The sequence below is a fragment of the Natator depressus genome, chromosome 11 (assembly GCF_965152275.1).
Source record: "Natator depressus isolate rNatDep1 chromosome 11, rNatDep2.hap1, whole genome shotgun sequence".
Lineage (NCBI taxonomy): Eukaryota > Metazoa > Chordata > Testudines > Cheloniidae > Natator > Natator depressus.
Genome location: NC_134244.1, coordinates 77,726,682 through 77,744,411, shown reverse-complemented (window position 1 = coordinate 77,744,411; position 17,730 = coordinate 77,726,682). Strand labels below are relative to the sequence as shown.

At 49.9% G+C, this 17,730-nt stretch overlaps 1 protein-coding gene across 1 annotated transcript in view; it reads left to right on the top strand.

Moving 5' to 3' along the window:
* Nucleotides 1-15,883: 15,883 nt before the first annotated feature.
* SLC19A1 (solute carrier family 19 member 1) overlaps nt 15,884-17,730 on the top strand; it is a 41,020-nt gene continuing 39,173 nt past the window's right edge. The window contains exon 1 of the mRNA XM_074968217.1: nt 15,884-15,977. The gene's annotated coding sequence lies outside the window, so the exon portion shown is untranslated. The remainder of the gene's footprint in view (nt 15,978-17,730) is intronic.

Genomic DNA, 17,730 nt, shown 5'->3' with positions numbered 1-17,730 from the left:
CCCCAACCCGGCTCCGACTTCCAGCCTGGCCATGGGAACTTGGGGGCTGAAGGGCCCAGCCGGGCCATGGTAAGAGCTGCCTGGGTAGCTGTGGGGAGCCCCGGACCCTCCACCTGCCCTGGGTGGGAGGCCCAGGGAGTGGGGACATGGGCCGGGGGCTGCTCTTGGCCACCCCCACCCCAGGCAGGTGGAGGGTCCGTGGTTCCGCAGGCTTCGTTTACCTGCTGGGCTCCAGCTTCAGGCCTGGCTGGTGTGGCGGGGCCTTGGGGGGAAGAGGAGCTGGGCCAGGCAAAAAGAGGACAGGACAGGCCCCTCAATTTTCAAAAGTGGGAGGGCCATGGCCCCCCCTCTTCTGGGCCCCCTGCTCCCCAGGGCACAGGGGTGCTGCTGCTCGGCCCAGGTTCCTGGATCACAGGGGAGCCAGCAGCGCCCTGTAATGTCACAGTGCTCCCAGCCTGGGGCCGCACAGGAAGTGTTGCCAAGTCTCTCAAGAAAAAGAAACGGCACGTCTTCCCAAAACAGCCTTTTGAACAAGCCTGAAACAAGCCCAAGCCCATTTCCAAGGGAGGGGAGCGCGGGCGTTTATACAAATTCCATCATTGTTTTCAGTAGTTCTAGTTTTCCTGCACACAACATTGATACACGTTAAAAATATTAAAATAATAAATGTGTATGTACGTTATTTAAAAAGGTCATCCTGGCTCTCTCCAGCCTCCTGAGTGCAGCATCTAGCCCAGGGGTGGGCAAACTACGGCCCGGGGGCTGGATCCGGCCCATGGGATTGCCAGTCCCGTGGCGCCGTGGACCTCACGCCAAAATCCAAAAACCTAGGGGGTGTGTGTGTGTGTGGGGGGGGAGCGGGGGTGTTAAGCCCAAAGAAAAGGAGAGAAGCAGGGGAGCACTCATCTTAACTTTCCTGAGCCCAGCCCTTCAGTGTTTGCAGGATGCGGGAGAGAAAAGCCTATGCAATATTTTACAGCTATCACTTTTGGCCTGACAACATTTCAATAAATGGTTCAAGATTAAAATGTAAGGTGATGTCACTGCTTTTCTCTGCCCTGCACTGGTCAAGACATTTACCATGATCAGAAGAATGAGTGCCCAATGGTGCCCTGGTAGAGCCTGCTGTGCACACATAGGGTGTTGGCTAGCTGTACAGTGATGGCCTCTATAAACAAAGTATGTAAAGTGATGGCATTTATGTCCCATTAGAATGAACCATTTGAGCCACAATTTTGGTGCTTTAAACTGTAAAGATACCTCATTGATCTCAGCCTCTACATGCTGCTAACCACATGTGATATAAACCTTATCTTTTATTAAGTATGCACTCCCAGGAAAATTTAACTTAAAACACAGCCTTGTCTTGTACATCTTGCTTACCGTATGATGGTAAAACTAACGAGTCCATGATGGTGATATCCACAAAGGTGTGAGGACACAGTCTGACCCGCTGCAACAAACGGATGTTTTTCAGCTCACTTACTACAGTGTGTTGTGGTGTTTCAGCACATGTGCCGGGGTGACCACCGGGTGCAGAAACCTCCAGAAATAGGGTGTGATTGGAGTTATTAGACATGTTCTGTATTTGTTTCTGAAGCTATAGAGGATGCTTTCATTAAAGACAAGCCACCTGTTGACTGACCTCATAACTGAGCCAAGAAGCTCTGAGGGGGGAAATGTTCTGAATATCTGCTGTGAGGGGTGGCTTTGCTGACAACACAGAGAAGTGTTTGGAAAAGAAGGGGGATGCTGACATTCTAATCAAGCCAGGTGTGGACACAACATAATAGAGCTACGGTAGAGACTCATGGACTAGATTCATAAATGTATCTGGGCACCCTCAGTTTTAAGCTTTGTGACTGAGAGTCACAAAACCACTAACAGACCCTGTCAGTGCCTAAACTCCTTCATTTCAGGGTAAAAGCTCCCCAGGAGCATAAGTTTCTGTCTGCACATGCTCCAGATGCCTGTCTTATACCTAAGTCCTGGAGTGATTCATGAACCAGGGAAGATAGGTGGGCAAATATCTATCTTGTGTGTGTGGCCCATTCTGGTAGGCATGGTCAGAAGCCACTTATGTGCCATTCAGAACCTGGCTGGAGGAAGAAGACATGGTGTCACCACTCACCTTGTAACTCTTAGCCCACCAGTTAGTGCACTCACTTGGGGTGTGGGAGACCCAGGTTCAGGCAGATGGGAAGAATGGCCATGAGCAAGGGTCTTCCACACCTCAGGTGAGCACTCTAAGCACTGGGCTACAAGTTATAAGGTGGGCACCAGCCCATCTTCTCGTTTTGTGTGAAGTTAGGCACCTGCTTACTTCATTCTCATCAGAAACCCCTTAGTCACCTAAACCACCTGACTGGAGGGGGCAGGTTCCAAGCTCTGGGTCCCCAGATGCCTCCTCACAGCTGGGACTTGGGCATCAAACTCGGTGACCTAGGACACACCCCTCTCATCAGCGTCTCCCATTGGCTAGCTTAGGTGGCTCTCGACCTCACATGTTGGCTTTCATAAATTGCATTCTCAGGAATCCTTCTCTCCCCATTCCTGGTGTAGGGAGCCTGGGCCCCTAACTCACCTCTGTGGATCCCCGTGTTCTTCCTGTGACTTTCTCAGTGCTCAGCGTCAGGAGGCCTAACTTCCATTCACATCCCTTTGTGAATCTAGCCACTGCTGAGGGGTGTCTTTTGTTTTTGTTACCTTGGGGTAAACAAGGTGTGTGAGCTAAAACAGTGGGGGACAAGGCACTTCCATTTAATGAATGAGGAAAAGGCCTAAGAAAATGTCTCTGAAATCAGACCAGAGGGCAGTGCGCTGACATGTGCGTGCCAAGGTACAAAAGCGCAAATATTGCATTGAAAACTTGTTCCGTATGTGTAACAGTGACAATGAGGGGAGGGGTGGGGAGGACAGGGAGAGGGAAAGAGTCTGTGTAAGGAAGAGTGGTAAATTTTGTGCCTAATAGCTTGTGTTTAAAAGGTGTTCATAAGTATTCCAAATACTGTTTACAGTATTTTCAGTGGTTTGTATGTACAGTATTGGATATTTAGGCCATATTGTTTGCTATAGAAACTATCTACAGTAGAAAGAAACTAACAATGCCTTAATTCACAGTTTTACTTAAACAGCTGTGATGTTTAACTCCGTAGAATGCTTTTCCAAATTACAAAAATACCTTTCTTTCTTTGTGTCCAAATTAAAAATAGAGATTTCACAATGGTAGCACATTGTGACAGGAGTGCCTCTATCCCTCACAACTTGCTACCCCAGGACCAGGAGATTCATAGATTCCAAGCCCAGAAGGGACCACTGTGATCATCTAGTCCGACCTCCTGTGTAACCCACACCCAAGAGCCCTTCCTCACTCCTGGGATCTGCAGTGAGACTGAGTGTGGGTGGGGTGGGTGCAGCATCTGGGGTCCAACAGCCCTAGTTCCTGCTCTGTCCCTGCCTCTCTCAGGGTGAGACCCACCTGCGTAGGGTTGCCAGGTGTCCGGTTTTTAATGGAACATCTGGTCAAAAAGGGACCCTGGTGGCTCTGGTCAGCACTGCTTTCAAATCCAAGGAGGCTTCTACCAAGGCCCCAGCCTAGGAGTCGGCCCTCTCCTGGAGGAGCTTGAGGACGTACTTGAGCTGGAACTGGAGCTCTGGAGAGCAGTGAGCGGGAGCAGGGCCTCAGAGAAGGGGCGGAGGGCAGGGCAAGGGTGTTCAGTTTTGTGTGATTAGAAAGTTGGCAATCCTACACCTGCAACCTGTAGAGAGATGGAGCAGCTCCCCCCCCCTTCCAGCCTAGCAGGGGGCTGCAGCTTTGAGTGGGGGACTCTACCCCCTCTGTGCCCCATGGCAGGGAGTGGGGCTGCAGGGGAAGGCTGGGGCCGTGACTGAGAGGGGGGCGGGGGCTGTGCTGGGCTCCCATGCCCAGGGCAGGGGGCTGGAATTCCCCTCCCCACCCCTCCTTCACCTCTCCTGCAGAGCCCAGCCACGGGGAGGGGTGGGGGGGTGGGGGAGGTTATCCAGCGAAGGACAGGGAGGCTGCACCAGCCATTTCAAGCTCGGTTCCAGCTGGCCAAAGGAGTTTATTAATATTCCCTCCCCGAGTGCTCGGAGGCCGGGTTTGCTGGTGTGTTATGGGAATGAGCAGATGAAAAATCATTAAGAACTGCCCTACATCTGGAGTTATTGTTCAAGTCCCCATCCACCCGTCTTCCCTCCGATAAGTTATAAATAGCTCAGCTGCAGCCCTGCGGTGGGCACTGCCCCTCTCGCCTCCCCTACTCGTGGTAACGCTCTTAAAACAGGATGGGGAACCATGCAGACACTTGGGGCCCAGGGCCATAGCTCTTGAGCAGCCACAAGTTAAAATGAAGCCAGGCTCGGTGTCTCCCAGATGCTCCCCAGAAACGGACATTTAATAACGGAGGGAATTTTATTGATCCACTTACTGCTGGTGTAACCTGGGGTTCCCTGAACCCAAAGGTCTCAGTAACTTTAAGCTCTGAGAGTTGGTTGCAGGAGAAACCAAGGGCAATGCAGTGCTTCCATCTGCTATGTGCCTGATACAAACAAATCAAAACCACGTGCTTTCACTTTAAAGCCAGGACTTTATTAGTCTCTAGTATTTGCCTTGGAACACAAAGTCACTGCTTTGTTTAGTCTCAAGCACACCCAAACACAACAGGTTACAGAGCACCCCAAACCGATAATTACCCCCTCAGGTGTTTGGAGCAGTATTTGGACTCAGTCGCAGATTTCTGGTGGCCGGCCTTTTGTCTGTGGCTGGAGATCTTCTTGATGTGTCCACGAAGCAATCTGCCTGACCCAAACCCACAGTTCCCTTCTTATACTGAAAAAGTTACAGAGACATGTCACTCAAAAAAAAAAAAAAGAAAAAAAAGAAAAAAGTTACATAGTTGACCAAACAAAATCAGTCCCTAGGCAAAAAGCAGGTGTTACAAAAACATGTTATATACAAATAATTGTTAAGCAAGCAATTTCCAAGCAATTAGTTTGGCACTTGTATTTCCCCATAATAACAGTCCTGAAATATAGCCAGACTTCCTGTTTTTCACAAAAAGAACAGGAGGACTTGTGACCTTAGAGACTAACAAATTTATTTGAGCATAAGCTTTTGTGAGCTACAGCTCACTTCATCGGATGCATTCAGTGGAAAATACAGTGAGGAGATTTATATACACACAGAACATGAAACAATGGGTGTTACCATACACACTGTAACGAGAGTGATCAGGTAAGGTGAGCTATTACCAGCAGGAGAGGGGTGGGGAGGAACCTTTTGTAGAGATAATCAAGGTGGGCCATTTCCAGCAGTTGACAAGAATGTGTGAGGAACAGTGGGGGGTGGGAATAAACATGGGGAAATAGTTTTACTTTGTGTAATGACCCATCCACTCCCAGTCTCTATTCAAGCCCAAGTTAATCGTGTCCAGTTTGCAAATTAATTCCAATTCAGCAGTCTCTCGTTGGAGTCTGTTTCTGAAGTTTTTTTGTTGAAGAATTGCCACTTTTAGGTCTGTAATGGAGTGACCAGAGAGACTGAAGTGTTCTCTGACTGGTTTTTGAATGTTATAATTCTTGACATCTGATTTGTGTCCATTTATTCTTTTACGTAGAGACTGTCCGGTTTGGCCAATGTACATGGCAGAGGGGCATTGCTGGCACATGATGGCATATATCACATTGGTGGATGTGCAGGTGAACGAGCCTCTGCCATGTACATTGGTCAAACTGGACAGTCTCTACGTAAAAGAATAAATGGACACAAATCAGATGTCAAGAATTATAACGTTCATAAACCAGTCGGAGAACACTTCAATCTCTCTGGTCACGCGATTACAGACATGAAAGTTGCAATTCTTCAACAAAAAAACTTCAAATCCAGACTCCAGCGAGAAACTGTTGAATTGGAATTCATTTGCAAATTGGATACAATTAACTTAGGCTTGAATAGAGACTGGGAGTGGCTAAGTCAACTACCTGAGAGGTGGTTCCAAAGAGGATGGTTCTAGACTATTCTCAGTGGTAGAAGATGACAGAACGAGGAGTAATGGTCTCAAGTTGCAGTGGGGGAGGTTTAGGTTGGATATTAGGAAAAACTTTTTCACTAGGAGGGTGGTGAAACACTGGAATGCGTTACCTAGGGAGGTGGTAGAATCTCCTTCCTTAGAAGTTTTTAAGGTCAGGCTTGACAAAGCCCTGGTTGGGATGATTTAACTGGGGATTGGTCCTGCTTTGAGCAGGGGGTTGGACTAGATGACCTCCTGAGGTCCCTTCCAACCCTGATATTCTATGATTCTATGATTCTAAGTCATTGTGCAAGGTAACCTATTTCCCCTTGTTTTTTCCTAACCCGCCCCCCCCCCCCCGACATTCTTGTTAAACCCTGGATTTGTGCTGGAAATGGCCCACCTTGATTATCATACACACTGTAAGGAGAGTGATCACTTTAGATAAGCTATTGCCAGCAGGAGAGTGGGGTGGGGGGAGGTATTTTTTCATGCTTTGTGTGTATAAAAGATCTTCTACACTTTCCACAGTATGCATCCGATGAAGTGAGCTGCAGCTCACGAAAGCTTATGCTCAAATAAATTGGTTAGTCTCTAAGGTGCCACAAGTACTCCTTTTCTTTTTGCGAATACAGACTAACACGGCTGTTACTCTGAAACCTGTCATTACAGCCCCCACAGTGCACCATGGGGGGAGGGAAATGAAGGGAGACTACAGCCCCCACAGTGCAGTGTGCGGAGGTGGGGAAATGCAGGGAGACTACAGCCCCCACAGTGCACCATGCGGGGGGGGGGGGAATGCAGGGAGACTACAGCCCCCACAGTGCACCGTGCGGGGGGGGGGGGAATGCAGGGAGACTACAGCCCGCACAGTGCACCGTGCGGGGGGGGGGGGAAATGCAGGGAGACTACAGCCCGCACAGTGCACCATGCGGGGGGGGGGGGGGGAATGCAGGGAGACTACAGCCCCCACAGTGCACCGCGAAAGGGGTGCGCAAGAAGACTACAGCCCCCACAATGCACCGTGCAGGAGGGCGTGGGGGAATGCAGGGAGACTAGAGCCCCCACAATGCACCGCAAAAGGGGGTGTGCAAGAAGACTACAGCCCCCACAATGCACCACGAGGAGTGGGGGTCTTGGGGGAGACTACAGCCCGCACAATGCACCGCGGGGGGAAACTGCCCATACCCAGGGCTCAGCGAGCAGGGCGGTATCCTCGATGCCCTGTAGCTGCGCGGGCATACAGCAGCCTGTTTAGCGCCATGCCAAGCCCGGGGGGGGGCGGGGGTGATGCGGAAATTGGCCTTGTTTTGGCTTTGTTGGCTGGTGAGTTGCTTGTTGGCTAGTCTTTTGGCTTGTAGCTTGTTGCTTCTTTTTTTTTTTGATCCACTCCTGGCAAGCAGGGGCCTGGTAGGGAGAGAGTCCGGGGTGCACAGTGAACCCACCACAGTCCCAGACTGCACGCCGGGGGCATCTAGTCACATAGGGTGTTGGGGTTCTTAGGGATTGGCTTGTTTTGAAATGGGATTAGCTTGAATTCTGGTTTATTGCGAACGTCAGGGTGCTTATTTGCCACGTGAAAGTTGGCAACTGGGCCCGCCCGGCCCTGGGGCACCTCTCCCCACCCCCAGCCCAGGTGCTGCTGCGGGGAGAGAGAGCTGGGGGTACAGGTGCCAACTTTCGTTGGCGCTGATGGGTGCTCACGCCCCTGGCCCCGCCCCAACTCCGCCCCCTCCCTGCCCCTATTGGACCTCTCCCCAAATCCCCAGCCCCGCCTCTCCCCCGAGTGCACCACGTTCCTCCTCCTCCCTCCCAGCACTTGCAACGTGAAACAGCTGCAAGCGCTGGGAGGGAGGGGGGAGAAGCAGGACGCGGCAGCACGCTCAGGGGAGGAGGCAGAGGTGAGCTGGGGCGGGGGGGGGGAGGGTCCTCTCTCCCCATCGTAGCCCCGGAGCACCCTCTTGCACCCCAACCTCCTCATCCCCAGCCCCACCGCAGAGCCCGCACCCCCAGCTTGAGCCCTCACACCCCTGCACCCCAACCCCTCTGCCCTAGCCCTGAGCCCCCTCCCACACTCCAAACCCCTCGGCCCCACCCCCACCACATGAAATTTATTCTGTGCACCAATATGGAGGTGATGTGTCCGACTCTGTGCGTTATCTACTCTTTTTTAATTGTTTTTCTTTCCGCTAAAAATGTATTTATTTAATTTTAACATATGTGATTTAATTTCTTTTATTAAGAAAGGGAATTTATTTTTCTAATTATTCTGGCATTTACGTTTACCGATCACCATCATGCACGTGACTCGCTAACATTTGACTCCATCATTACTATTAGTATCAGACTTGGAACCACGTTTATTTTCATACAAATTTTAAGTGATTTTACAGAGATAATGAAAATTACAAGTTGAAAATAAGCGACCTTCATCTGCCCAGTGTCTAAAGTTCTGTGTTTAGCTATTTTTTCTTAAACTGGCACTGCTAAGGTGAGTACAAGCTAAATTTCCATTCTAGAAGGATACTGTTATTTGATTGTACCACTTTAAATGATGAATGACAAAGCACAATATGGTAATAAAAATATTCTTGATAATTACTCCGGCCAGGACAGGTTAGACATTTTAAAACTCACTACGCAAAGAATTAACTTTAAGCATGAGAGAAATAAAATTATGAAATGCACAGACCAGTCAAAAAACTAAAATAACGGAGCTTTGAAAGAATAAAATTATCAAGAATCTATGTATGTTTTGATGGGAAGTACCAAGAAGTAACACCACCACCACGTGTGAGAGAGGGAGTGTATGAGAGAGACTCTGTCAGTGTGTATGAGGGGGAGGTATGCGTGGAAGACTGCGTGTGCCTTTGTGAGTGTGTCAGCGCACTCTCTTCAAGCCAAGAACTCAGGAGCCTGAATGCTTGCTCAGTACAGCAGCAGCCGCAGCTCCCACTCCTGAGCCAGGGGCACCAGCACAGATAGGCTCCCCATCCCCCCACCCTAGCTCAGCAGAGACCAGGTACATGGGCACCCCAACATCAGCCCCTGCCCGGCTTTCTGCAGCAGATCAGGAGGGAGACTTCTGATCCCAAGCAACTTGGCTAGCGGGGACTCCATAGCAGGGCAGCAGGGAGGACCAGCATCTTCCCTCCTGCTGCAAACTTCACCCAAATGTGGCATGAAGCGGGGGGTGGGGGGGGGGGTGCCTGAACCGCCCTCCCTAAATGGCACCCCTGAGTTGTGATTAAGGCATTTGAGTTTGTGGGTCCCAGATTAGATTAAGTGATGTGTACAGATAGAAGAGAACTTTCCCCTCAGGGAGACACCTGCACTGGATTGTTCCTTTTATTGTTAGGTCCCAGTGTAGAGCGGCATTTTAGCAACCAGCCAGGTGTCCAGGCCACTGCCAAGTATTGGGATGGACTATCTATCTATCTATATATATTTGCTTGTTGCATTTAGTCATTTAGTAGCCCTTTGCAGGGCTTAGCATAACTAAGGCAAGTCGGGGGAATAGCGATCACATGAAGAAAGCCTAACTCTACACCTTCTCTGACATGCTGGGGTAAGCGCCTGAAAAAGCACGAGAACAAATCCGCACAGACACACCCCTAGAACGCCAACCAGGGGTATTCTATCTGCTACCCAAGATCCATAAACCTGGAAATCCTGGACGCCCCATCATCTCAGGCATTGGCACCCTAACAGCAGGATTGTCTGGCTATGTAGTCTCCCTCCTCAGGCCCTATGCTACCAGCACCCCAGTTATCTTAGAGACAGCACTGACTTCCTGAGGAAACTACAGTCCATCGGTGATCTTCCTGAAAACACCATCCTGGCCACTATGGATGTAGAAGCCCTCTACACCAACATTCCACACAAAGATGGACTACAAGTCATCAGGAACAGTATCCCTGATAATGTCACGGCAAACCTGGTGGCTGAACTTTGTGACTTTGTCCTCACCCATAACTATTTCATTGGGGACAATGTATACCTTCAAATCAGCGGCACTGCTATAGGTACCCGCATATCCCCACAGTATGCCAACATTTTTATGGCTGACTTAGAACAACGCTTCCTCAGCTCTCGTCCCCTAATGCCCCTACTCTGCTTGCGCTACATTGATGACATCTTCATCATCTGGACCCATGGAAAAGAAGCCCTTGAGGAATTCCACCATGATTTCAACAATTTCCATCCCACCATCAACCTCAGTCCACGCAAGAGATCCACTTCCTGGACACTACAGTGCTAATAAGCGATGGTCACATAAACACCACCTACTGACCGCTATTCCTACCTACAGGCCTCCAGCTTTCATCCAGACCACACCACACGATCCATTGTCTACAGCCAAGCTCTATGATACAACCACATTTGCTCCAACCCCTCAGATAGAGACAAACACCTACAAGATCTCTGACAAGCATTCTTACAACTACAATACCCACCCACTGAAGTGAAGAAACAGATTGACAGAGCCAAAAGAGTTCCCAGAAGTTACCTACTACAGGACAGGCCCAACAAAGAAAATAACAGAACGCCACTAGCCGTCCCCTTCAGCCCCCAACTAAAACCTCTCCAGTGCATCATCAAGGATCTACAACCTATCCTGAAGGACGACCCATCACTCTCACAGATCTTGGGAGACAGGCCAGTCCTTGCTTACAGACAGCCTCCCAACATGAAGCAAATACTCACCAGCAACCACATACCACAGAACAAAAACACTAACCCAGGAACCTATCCTTGCAACAAAGCCCGTTGCCAACTGTGTCCACATATCTATTCAGGGGACACCATCATAGGGCCTAATCACGTCAGCCACACTATCAGAGGCTCGTTCACCTGCACATCTACCATTGTGATATATGCCATCGTGCCAGCAATGCCCCTCTGCCATGTACATTGGCCAAACCGGACAGTCTCTACGTAAAAGAATAAATGGACACAAATCAGATGTCAAGAATTATAACATTCAAAAACCAGTCAGAGAACACTTCAGTCTCTCTGGTCACTCCATTACAGACCTAAAAGTGGCAATTCTTCAACAAAAAAACTTCAGAAACAGACTCCAACGAGAGACTGCTGAATTGGAATTAATTTGCAAACTGGACACGATTAACTTGGGCTTGAATAGAGACTGGGGTGGATGGGTCATTACACAAAGTAAAACTATTTCCCCATGTTTATTCCCACCCCCCACTGTTCCTCACACATTCTTGTCAACTGCTGGAAATGGCCCACCTTGATTATCTCTACAAAAGGTTCCTCCCCACCCCTCTCCTGCTGGTAATAGCTCACCTTACCTGATCACTCTCGTTACAGTGTGTATGGTAACACCCATTGTTTCATGTTCTGTGTGTATATAAATCTCCTCACTGTATTTTCCACTGAATGCATCCGATGAAGTGAGCTGTAGCTCACAAAAGCTTATGCTCAAATAAATTTGTTAGTCTCTAAGGTCACAAGTCCTCCTGTTCTTTTTGTGAAAAACAGGAAGTCTGGCTATATTTCAGGACTGTTATTATGGGGAAATACAAGTGCCAAACTAATTGCTTGGAAATTGCTTGCTTAACAATTATTTGTATATAACATGTTTTTGTAACACCTGCTTTTTGCCTAGGGACTGATTTTGTTTGGTCAACTATGTAACTTTTTTCTTTTTTTTCTTTTTTTTTTTTTTGAGTGACATGTCTCTGTAACTTTTTCAGTATAAGAAGGGAACAGATTGCTTCGTGGACACATCAAGAAGATCTCCAGCCACAGACAAAAGGCCGGCCACCAGAAATCTGCGACTGAGTCCAAATACTGCTCCAAACACCTGAGGGGGTAATTATCGGTTTGGGGTGCTCTGTAACCTGTTGTGTTTGGGTGTGCTTGAGACTAAACAAAGCAGTGACTTTGTGTTCCAAGGCAAATACTAGAGACTAATAAAGTCCTGGCTTTAAAGTGAAAGCACGTGGTTTTGATTTGTTTGTATCAGGCACATAGCAGATGGAAGCACTGCATTGCCCTTGGTTTCTCCTGCAACCAACTCTCAGAGCTTAAAGTTACTGAGACCTTTGGGTTCAGGGAACCCCAGGTTACACCAGCAGTAAGTGGATCAATAAAATTCCCTCCGTTATTAAATGTCCGTTTCTGGGGAGCATCTGTTAGTTTGCACGAAGGCCAGCTCCTGGGAGACACCGAGCCTGGCTTCATTTTAACTTGTGGCTGCTCAAGAGCTATGGCCCTGGGCCCCAAGTGTCTGCATGGTTCCCCATCCTGTTTTAAGAGCGTTACCACGAGTAGGGGAGGCGAGAGGGGCAGTGCCCACCGCAGGGCTGCAGCTGAGCTATTTATAACTTATCGGAGGGAAGACGGGTGGATGGGGACTTGAACAATAACTCCAGATGTAGGGCAGTTCTTAATGATTTTTCATCTGCTCATTCCCATAACACACCAGCAAACCCGGCCTCCGAGCACTCGGGGAGGGAATATTAATAAACTCCTTTGGCCAGCTGGAACCGAGCTTGAAATGGCTGGTGCAGCCTCCCTGTCCTTCGCTGGATAACCACCCCCACCCCCCCACCCCTCCCCGTGGCTGGGCTCTGCAGGAGAGGTGAAGGAGGGGTGGGGAGGGGAATTCCAGCCCCCTGCCCTGGGCATGGGAGCCCAGCACAGCCCCCGCCCCCCTCTCAGTCACGGCCCCAGCCTTCCCCTGCAGCCCCACTCCCTGCCATGGGGCACAGAGGGGGTAGAGTCCCCCACTCAAAGCTGCAGCCCCCTGCTAGGCTGGAAGGGGGGGGGAGCTGCTCCATCTCTCTACAGGTTGCAGGTGTAGGATTGCCAACTTTCTAATCACACAAAACTGAACACCCTTGCCCTGCCCTCCGCCCCTTCTCTGAGGCCCTGCTCCCGCTCACTGCTCTCCAGAGCTCCAGTTCCAGCTCAAGTACGTCCTCAAGCTCCTCCAGGAGAGGGCCGACTCCTAGGCTGGGGCCTTGGTAGAAGCCTCCTTGGATTTGAAAGCAGTGCTGACCAGAGCCACCAGGGTCCCTTTTTGACCAGATGTTCCATTAAAAACCGGACACCTGGCAACCCTACGCAGGTGGGTCTCACCCTGAGAGAGGCAGGGACAGAGCAGGAACTAGGGCTGTTGGACCCCAGATGCTGCACCCACCCCACCCACACTCAGTCTCACTGCAGATCCCAGGAGTGAGGAAGGGCTCTTGGGTGTGGGTTACACAGGAGGTCGGACTAGATGATCACAGTGGTCCCTTCTGGGCTTGGAATCTATGAATCTCCTGGTCCTGGGGTAGCAAGTTGTGAGGGATAGAGGCACTCCTGTCACAATGTGCTACCATTGTGAAATCTCTATTTTTAATTTGGACACAAAGAAAGAAAGGTATTTTTGTAATTTGGAAAAGCATTCTACGGAGTTAAACATCACAGCTGTTTAAGTAAAACTGTGAATTAAGGCATTGTTAGTTTCTTTCTACTGTAGATAGTTTCTATAGCAAACAATATGGCCTAAATATCCAATACTGTACATACAAACCACTGAAAATACTGTAAACAGTATTTGGAATACTTATGAACACCTTTTAAACACAAGCTATTAGGCACAAATTTTACCACTCTTCCTTACACAGACTCTTTCCCTCTCCCTGTCCTCCCCACCCCTCCCCTCATTGTCACTGTTACACATACGGAACAAGTTTTCAATGCAATATTTGCGCTTTTGTACCTTGGCACGCACATGTCAGCGCACTGCCCTCTGGTCTGATTTCAGAGACATTTTCTTAGGCCTTTTCCTCATTCATTAAATGGAAGTGCCTTGTCCCCCACTGTTTTAGCTCACACACCTTGTTTACCCCAAGGTAACAAAAACAAAAGACACCCCTCAGCAGTGGCTAGATTCACAAAGGGATGTGAATGGAAGTTAGGCCTCCTGACGCTGAGCACTGAGAAAGTCACAGGAAGAACACGGGGATCCACAGAGGTGAGTTAGGGGCCCAGGCTCCCTACACCAGGAATGGGGAGAGAAGGGTTCCTGAGAATGCAATTTATGAAAGCCAACATGTGAGGTCGGGAGCCACCTAAGCTAGCCAATGGGAGACGCTGATGAGAGGGGTGTGTCCTAGGTCACCGAGTTTGATGCCCAAGTCCCAGCTGTGAGGAGGCATCTGGGGACCCAGAGCTTGGAACCTGCCCCCTCCAGTCAGGTGGTTTAGGTGACTAAGGGGTTTCTGATGAGAATGAAGTAAGCAGGTGCCTAACTTCACACAAAACGAGAAGACGGGCTGGTGCCCACCTTATAACTTGTAGCCCAGTGCTTAGAGTGCTCACCTGAGGTGTGGAAGACCCTTGCTCATGGCCATTCTTCCCATCTGCCTGAACCTGGGTCTCCCACACCCCAAGTGAGTGCACTAACTGGTGGGCTAAGAGTTACAAGGTGAGTGGTGACACCATGTCTTCTTCCTCCAGCCAGGTTCTGAATGGCACATAAGTGGCTTCTGACCATGCCTACCAGAATGGGCCACACACACAAGATAGATATTTGCCCACCTATCTTCCCTGGTTCATGAATCACTCCAGGACTTAGGTATAAGACAGGCATCTGGAGCATGTGCAGACAGAAACTTATGCTCCTGGGGAGCTTTTACCCTGAAATGAAGGAGTTTAGGCACTGACAGGGTCTGTTAGTGGTTTTGTGACTCTCAGTCACAAAGCTTAAAACTGAGGGTGCCCAGATACATTTATGAATCTAGTCCATGAGTCTCTACCGTAGCTCTATTATGTTGTGTCCACACCTGGCTTGATTAGAATGTCAGCATCCCCCTTCTTTTCCAAACACTTCTCTGTGTTGTCAGCAAAGCCACCCCTCACAGCAGATATTCAGAACATTTCCCCCCTCAGAGCTTCTTGGCTCAGTTATGAGGTCAGTCAACAGGTGGCTTGCCTTTAATGAAAGCATCCTCTATAGCTTCAGAAACAAATACAGAACATGTCTAATAACTCCAATCACACCCTATTTCTGGAGGTTTCTGCACCCGGTGGTCACCCCGGCACATGTGACACTGCACTGCACACTTCAATCTCTCTGGTCACGTGATTACAGACATGAAAGTTGCAATTCTTCAACAAAAAAACTTCAAATCCAGACTCCAGCGAGAAACTGTTGAATTGGAATTCATTTGCAAATTGGATACAATTAATTTAGGCTTGAATAGAGACTGGGAGTGGCTAAGTCATTATGCAAGGTAACCTATTTCCCCTTGTTTTTTCCTAACCCCCCCCCCCTCAGACGTTCTTGTTAAACCCTGGATTTGTGCTGGAAATGGCCCAACTTGATTATCATACACATTGTAAGGAGAGTGATCACTTTAGATAAGCTATTGCCAGCAGGAGAGTGGGGTGGGGGGAGGTATTTTTTCATGCTTTGTGTGTATAAAAAGATCTTCTACACTTTCCACAGTATGCATCCGATGAAGTGAGCTGCAGCTCACGAAAGCTTATGCTCAGATAAATTGGTTAGTCTCTAAGGTGCCATAAGTCCTCCTTTTCTTTTTGTGGGGGCTGTAGTCTCCCTGCATTCCCCCCCCCGCACAGTGCATTGTGGGGGCTGTAGTCTCCCTGCATCCCCCCCCCCCCGCACGGTGCATTGTGGGGGCTGTAGTCTCCCTGCATCCCCCCCCCGCACGGTGCATTGTGGGGGCTGTAGTCTTCTTGCGCACCCCTTTCGCGGTGCATTGTGGGGGTGTCCCCCCCCCCAGGCGGGCAGGTTGTTCTCGTGCCGCAGCGCGTGGCACGGTTCCGGGCCGGGCTCCGCGTGACTCTGCAGCCCGCTCCGTGCGCTCGGCGGGCCCGGTCCCCGGGCCGGACGGGGGCTGCGCCGCTGCTGGGGGGGCCGGCCCTCGGGCGAGGAGCCCAGCGGAGCCCGGGGCGGCAGCCCAGGTACGGCGCGGAGGGGTGGTCCGGAGGCGGCGGGGGGGTGCAGCGCAGCGCCCGCTCCGCGCCCGCGGTCGGAAAAGCGGGAGCTCCGGGCCCGGGGCCACGCGGCGCAGCTGCGCGGGGGCCGGAGCCGCGAGGGGCCGGGCCGGCTCCGCTTCATGCTGAGCAGGCGCTGAGCGGAGATGCCCTGAACTCCGAAATCCAGCGAGCCTGCCCGGGCTCGCTCTCCTCGGGGCGGTGTAGCGGCCCCTTTGCGGGCATCGCTTCCAATAAAACCCCGTCACCAAAGTTCCCTCCGCAAATCAATCCCCGGTGCGCCCGAGATCCCGCAGCGCCGGTCCTGGACCCGTGTAAGCGAGGGAGAGCGAGGAGTTTGTAGGGGAAACTCCTTTGCGTCTTTTGGCAGCTGATACAAGGAGAGCAAATAGTAACGGAGATGGCTCGAGGCTCCTCTGTGTTTAAAATGTGCCCCGCTGCAAAAATCCATAATCTGCTTCATTCCAGTATTTCCTTCCAGTGTTTGTTGTTGCTGTTATTTTAAAAAACCCAAACAAAATACCTCCCTTCTATTTTCCAAGATCCTTACCATTTCTCTCTTTGGTTTTGGACGCATTTGAGCAAGTCCCCACGTGAGCCCTGTGTTCCCTAGAGCATGACTCTGCACTATTTTTAAGATTGAAAGTTTCTGACCGTTGCCATTGTTTTATCCCCGTTTCCATTTCTACATTTCCCTCTTGGCAGCCATTGGATTGTTTCCAGTGTTTGCACTGGCGCAGATGTCACATTGATTAAACGAGGACAGTTCCTTAACTGTGTACCCACATTATGGAGCTCAGCCAAGCTCTGGGAGTGGGGTTTTACTTGGCACAATCATTAATTTTGGGATTATTACAATTTAGGTGAAGTCAATTTGCCAGAGCTCTTTATGGGTTCAGTCCTGCAATTACTTATGCACAAGAACAATGAGGAGTCCTTGTGGCACTTTAAAGACTAGGGGCTTGTCTATCCTGGCAATTAACAGCACTGCAACTTTCTCGCTCAGGGGTGTGAAAAAGCACACCCCTGAGCGCAGCAGATCGCAGCACTGTAGAGCACCAGTGTAAACAGTGCCCCCCACGCTGGGAGCTGTGCCCCTCGTTGAGGTGGTTTTTCTAAGAGCGCTGGGAGAGCTGTCTCCCAGCACTGCGCCGTGACCACACAAGGCACGTTAAAGCGCTGCCCGCGTAAACTAGCCCTAACAAATGTATTTGGGCATAAGCTTTCGTGGGCTAGAACCCACTTCATCAGATGCATGGAGTGGAAAATACAGTAAGCAGAATATACGTACAGCACATGAAAAGATGGGAGTTGCCTTACCAAGGGGGGGTGGGGTCAGTGCTAATGAGGCCAATTCAGTTTAGGTGGAAGTGGCCTATTCTCAACAGTTGACAAGAAGGGGTGAATATCAAGAGAGGGAAAGTTACTTTTGTAGTGCTAACGAGGCAAGTGCAATCAAGGTCTACCTTGGCCATTTCCAGCAGTTGACAAGAAGGTGTGAGTATCAGCAGAGGGAAAATTACTTTTTGTAGTGACCTAGCCACTTCCAGTCTTTATTCAGGCCTAATTTGATGGTGTCCAGTTTGCAAATTAATTCCAGTTCTGCAGTTTCATGTTGGAGTCTGTTTTTTGAATTTTTTTTGTTGAGGAATGGCCACCTTTAAGTCTGTTATTGCGTGTCCAGAGAGATTGAAGTGTTCTCCTACTGGTTTTTGAATGT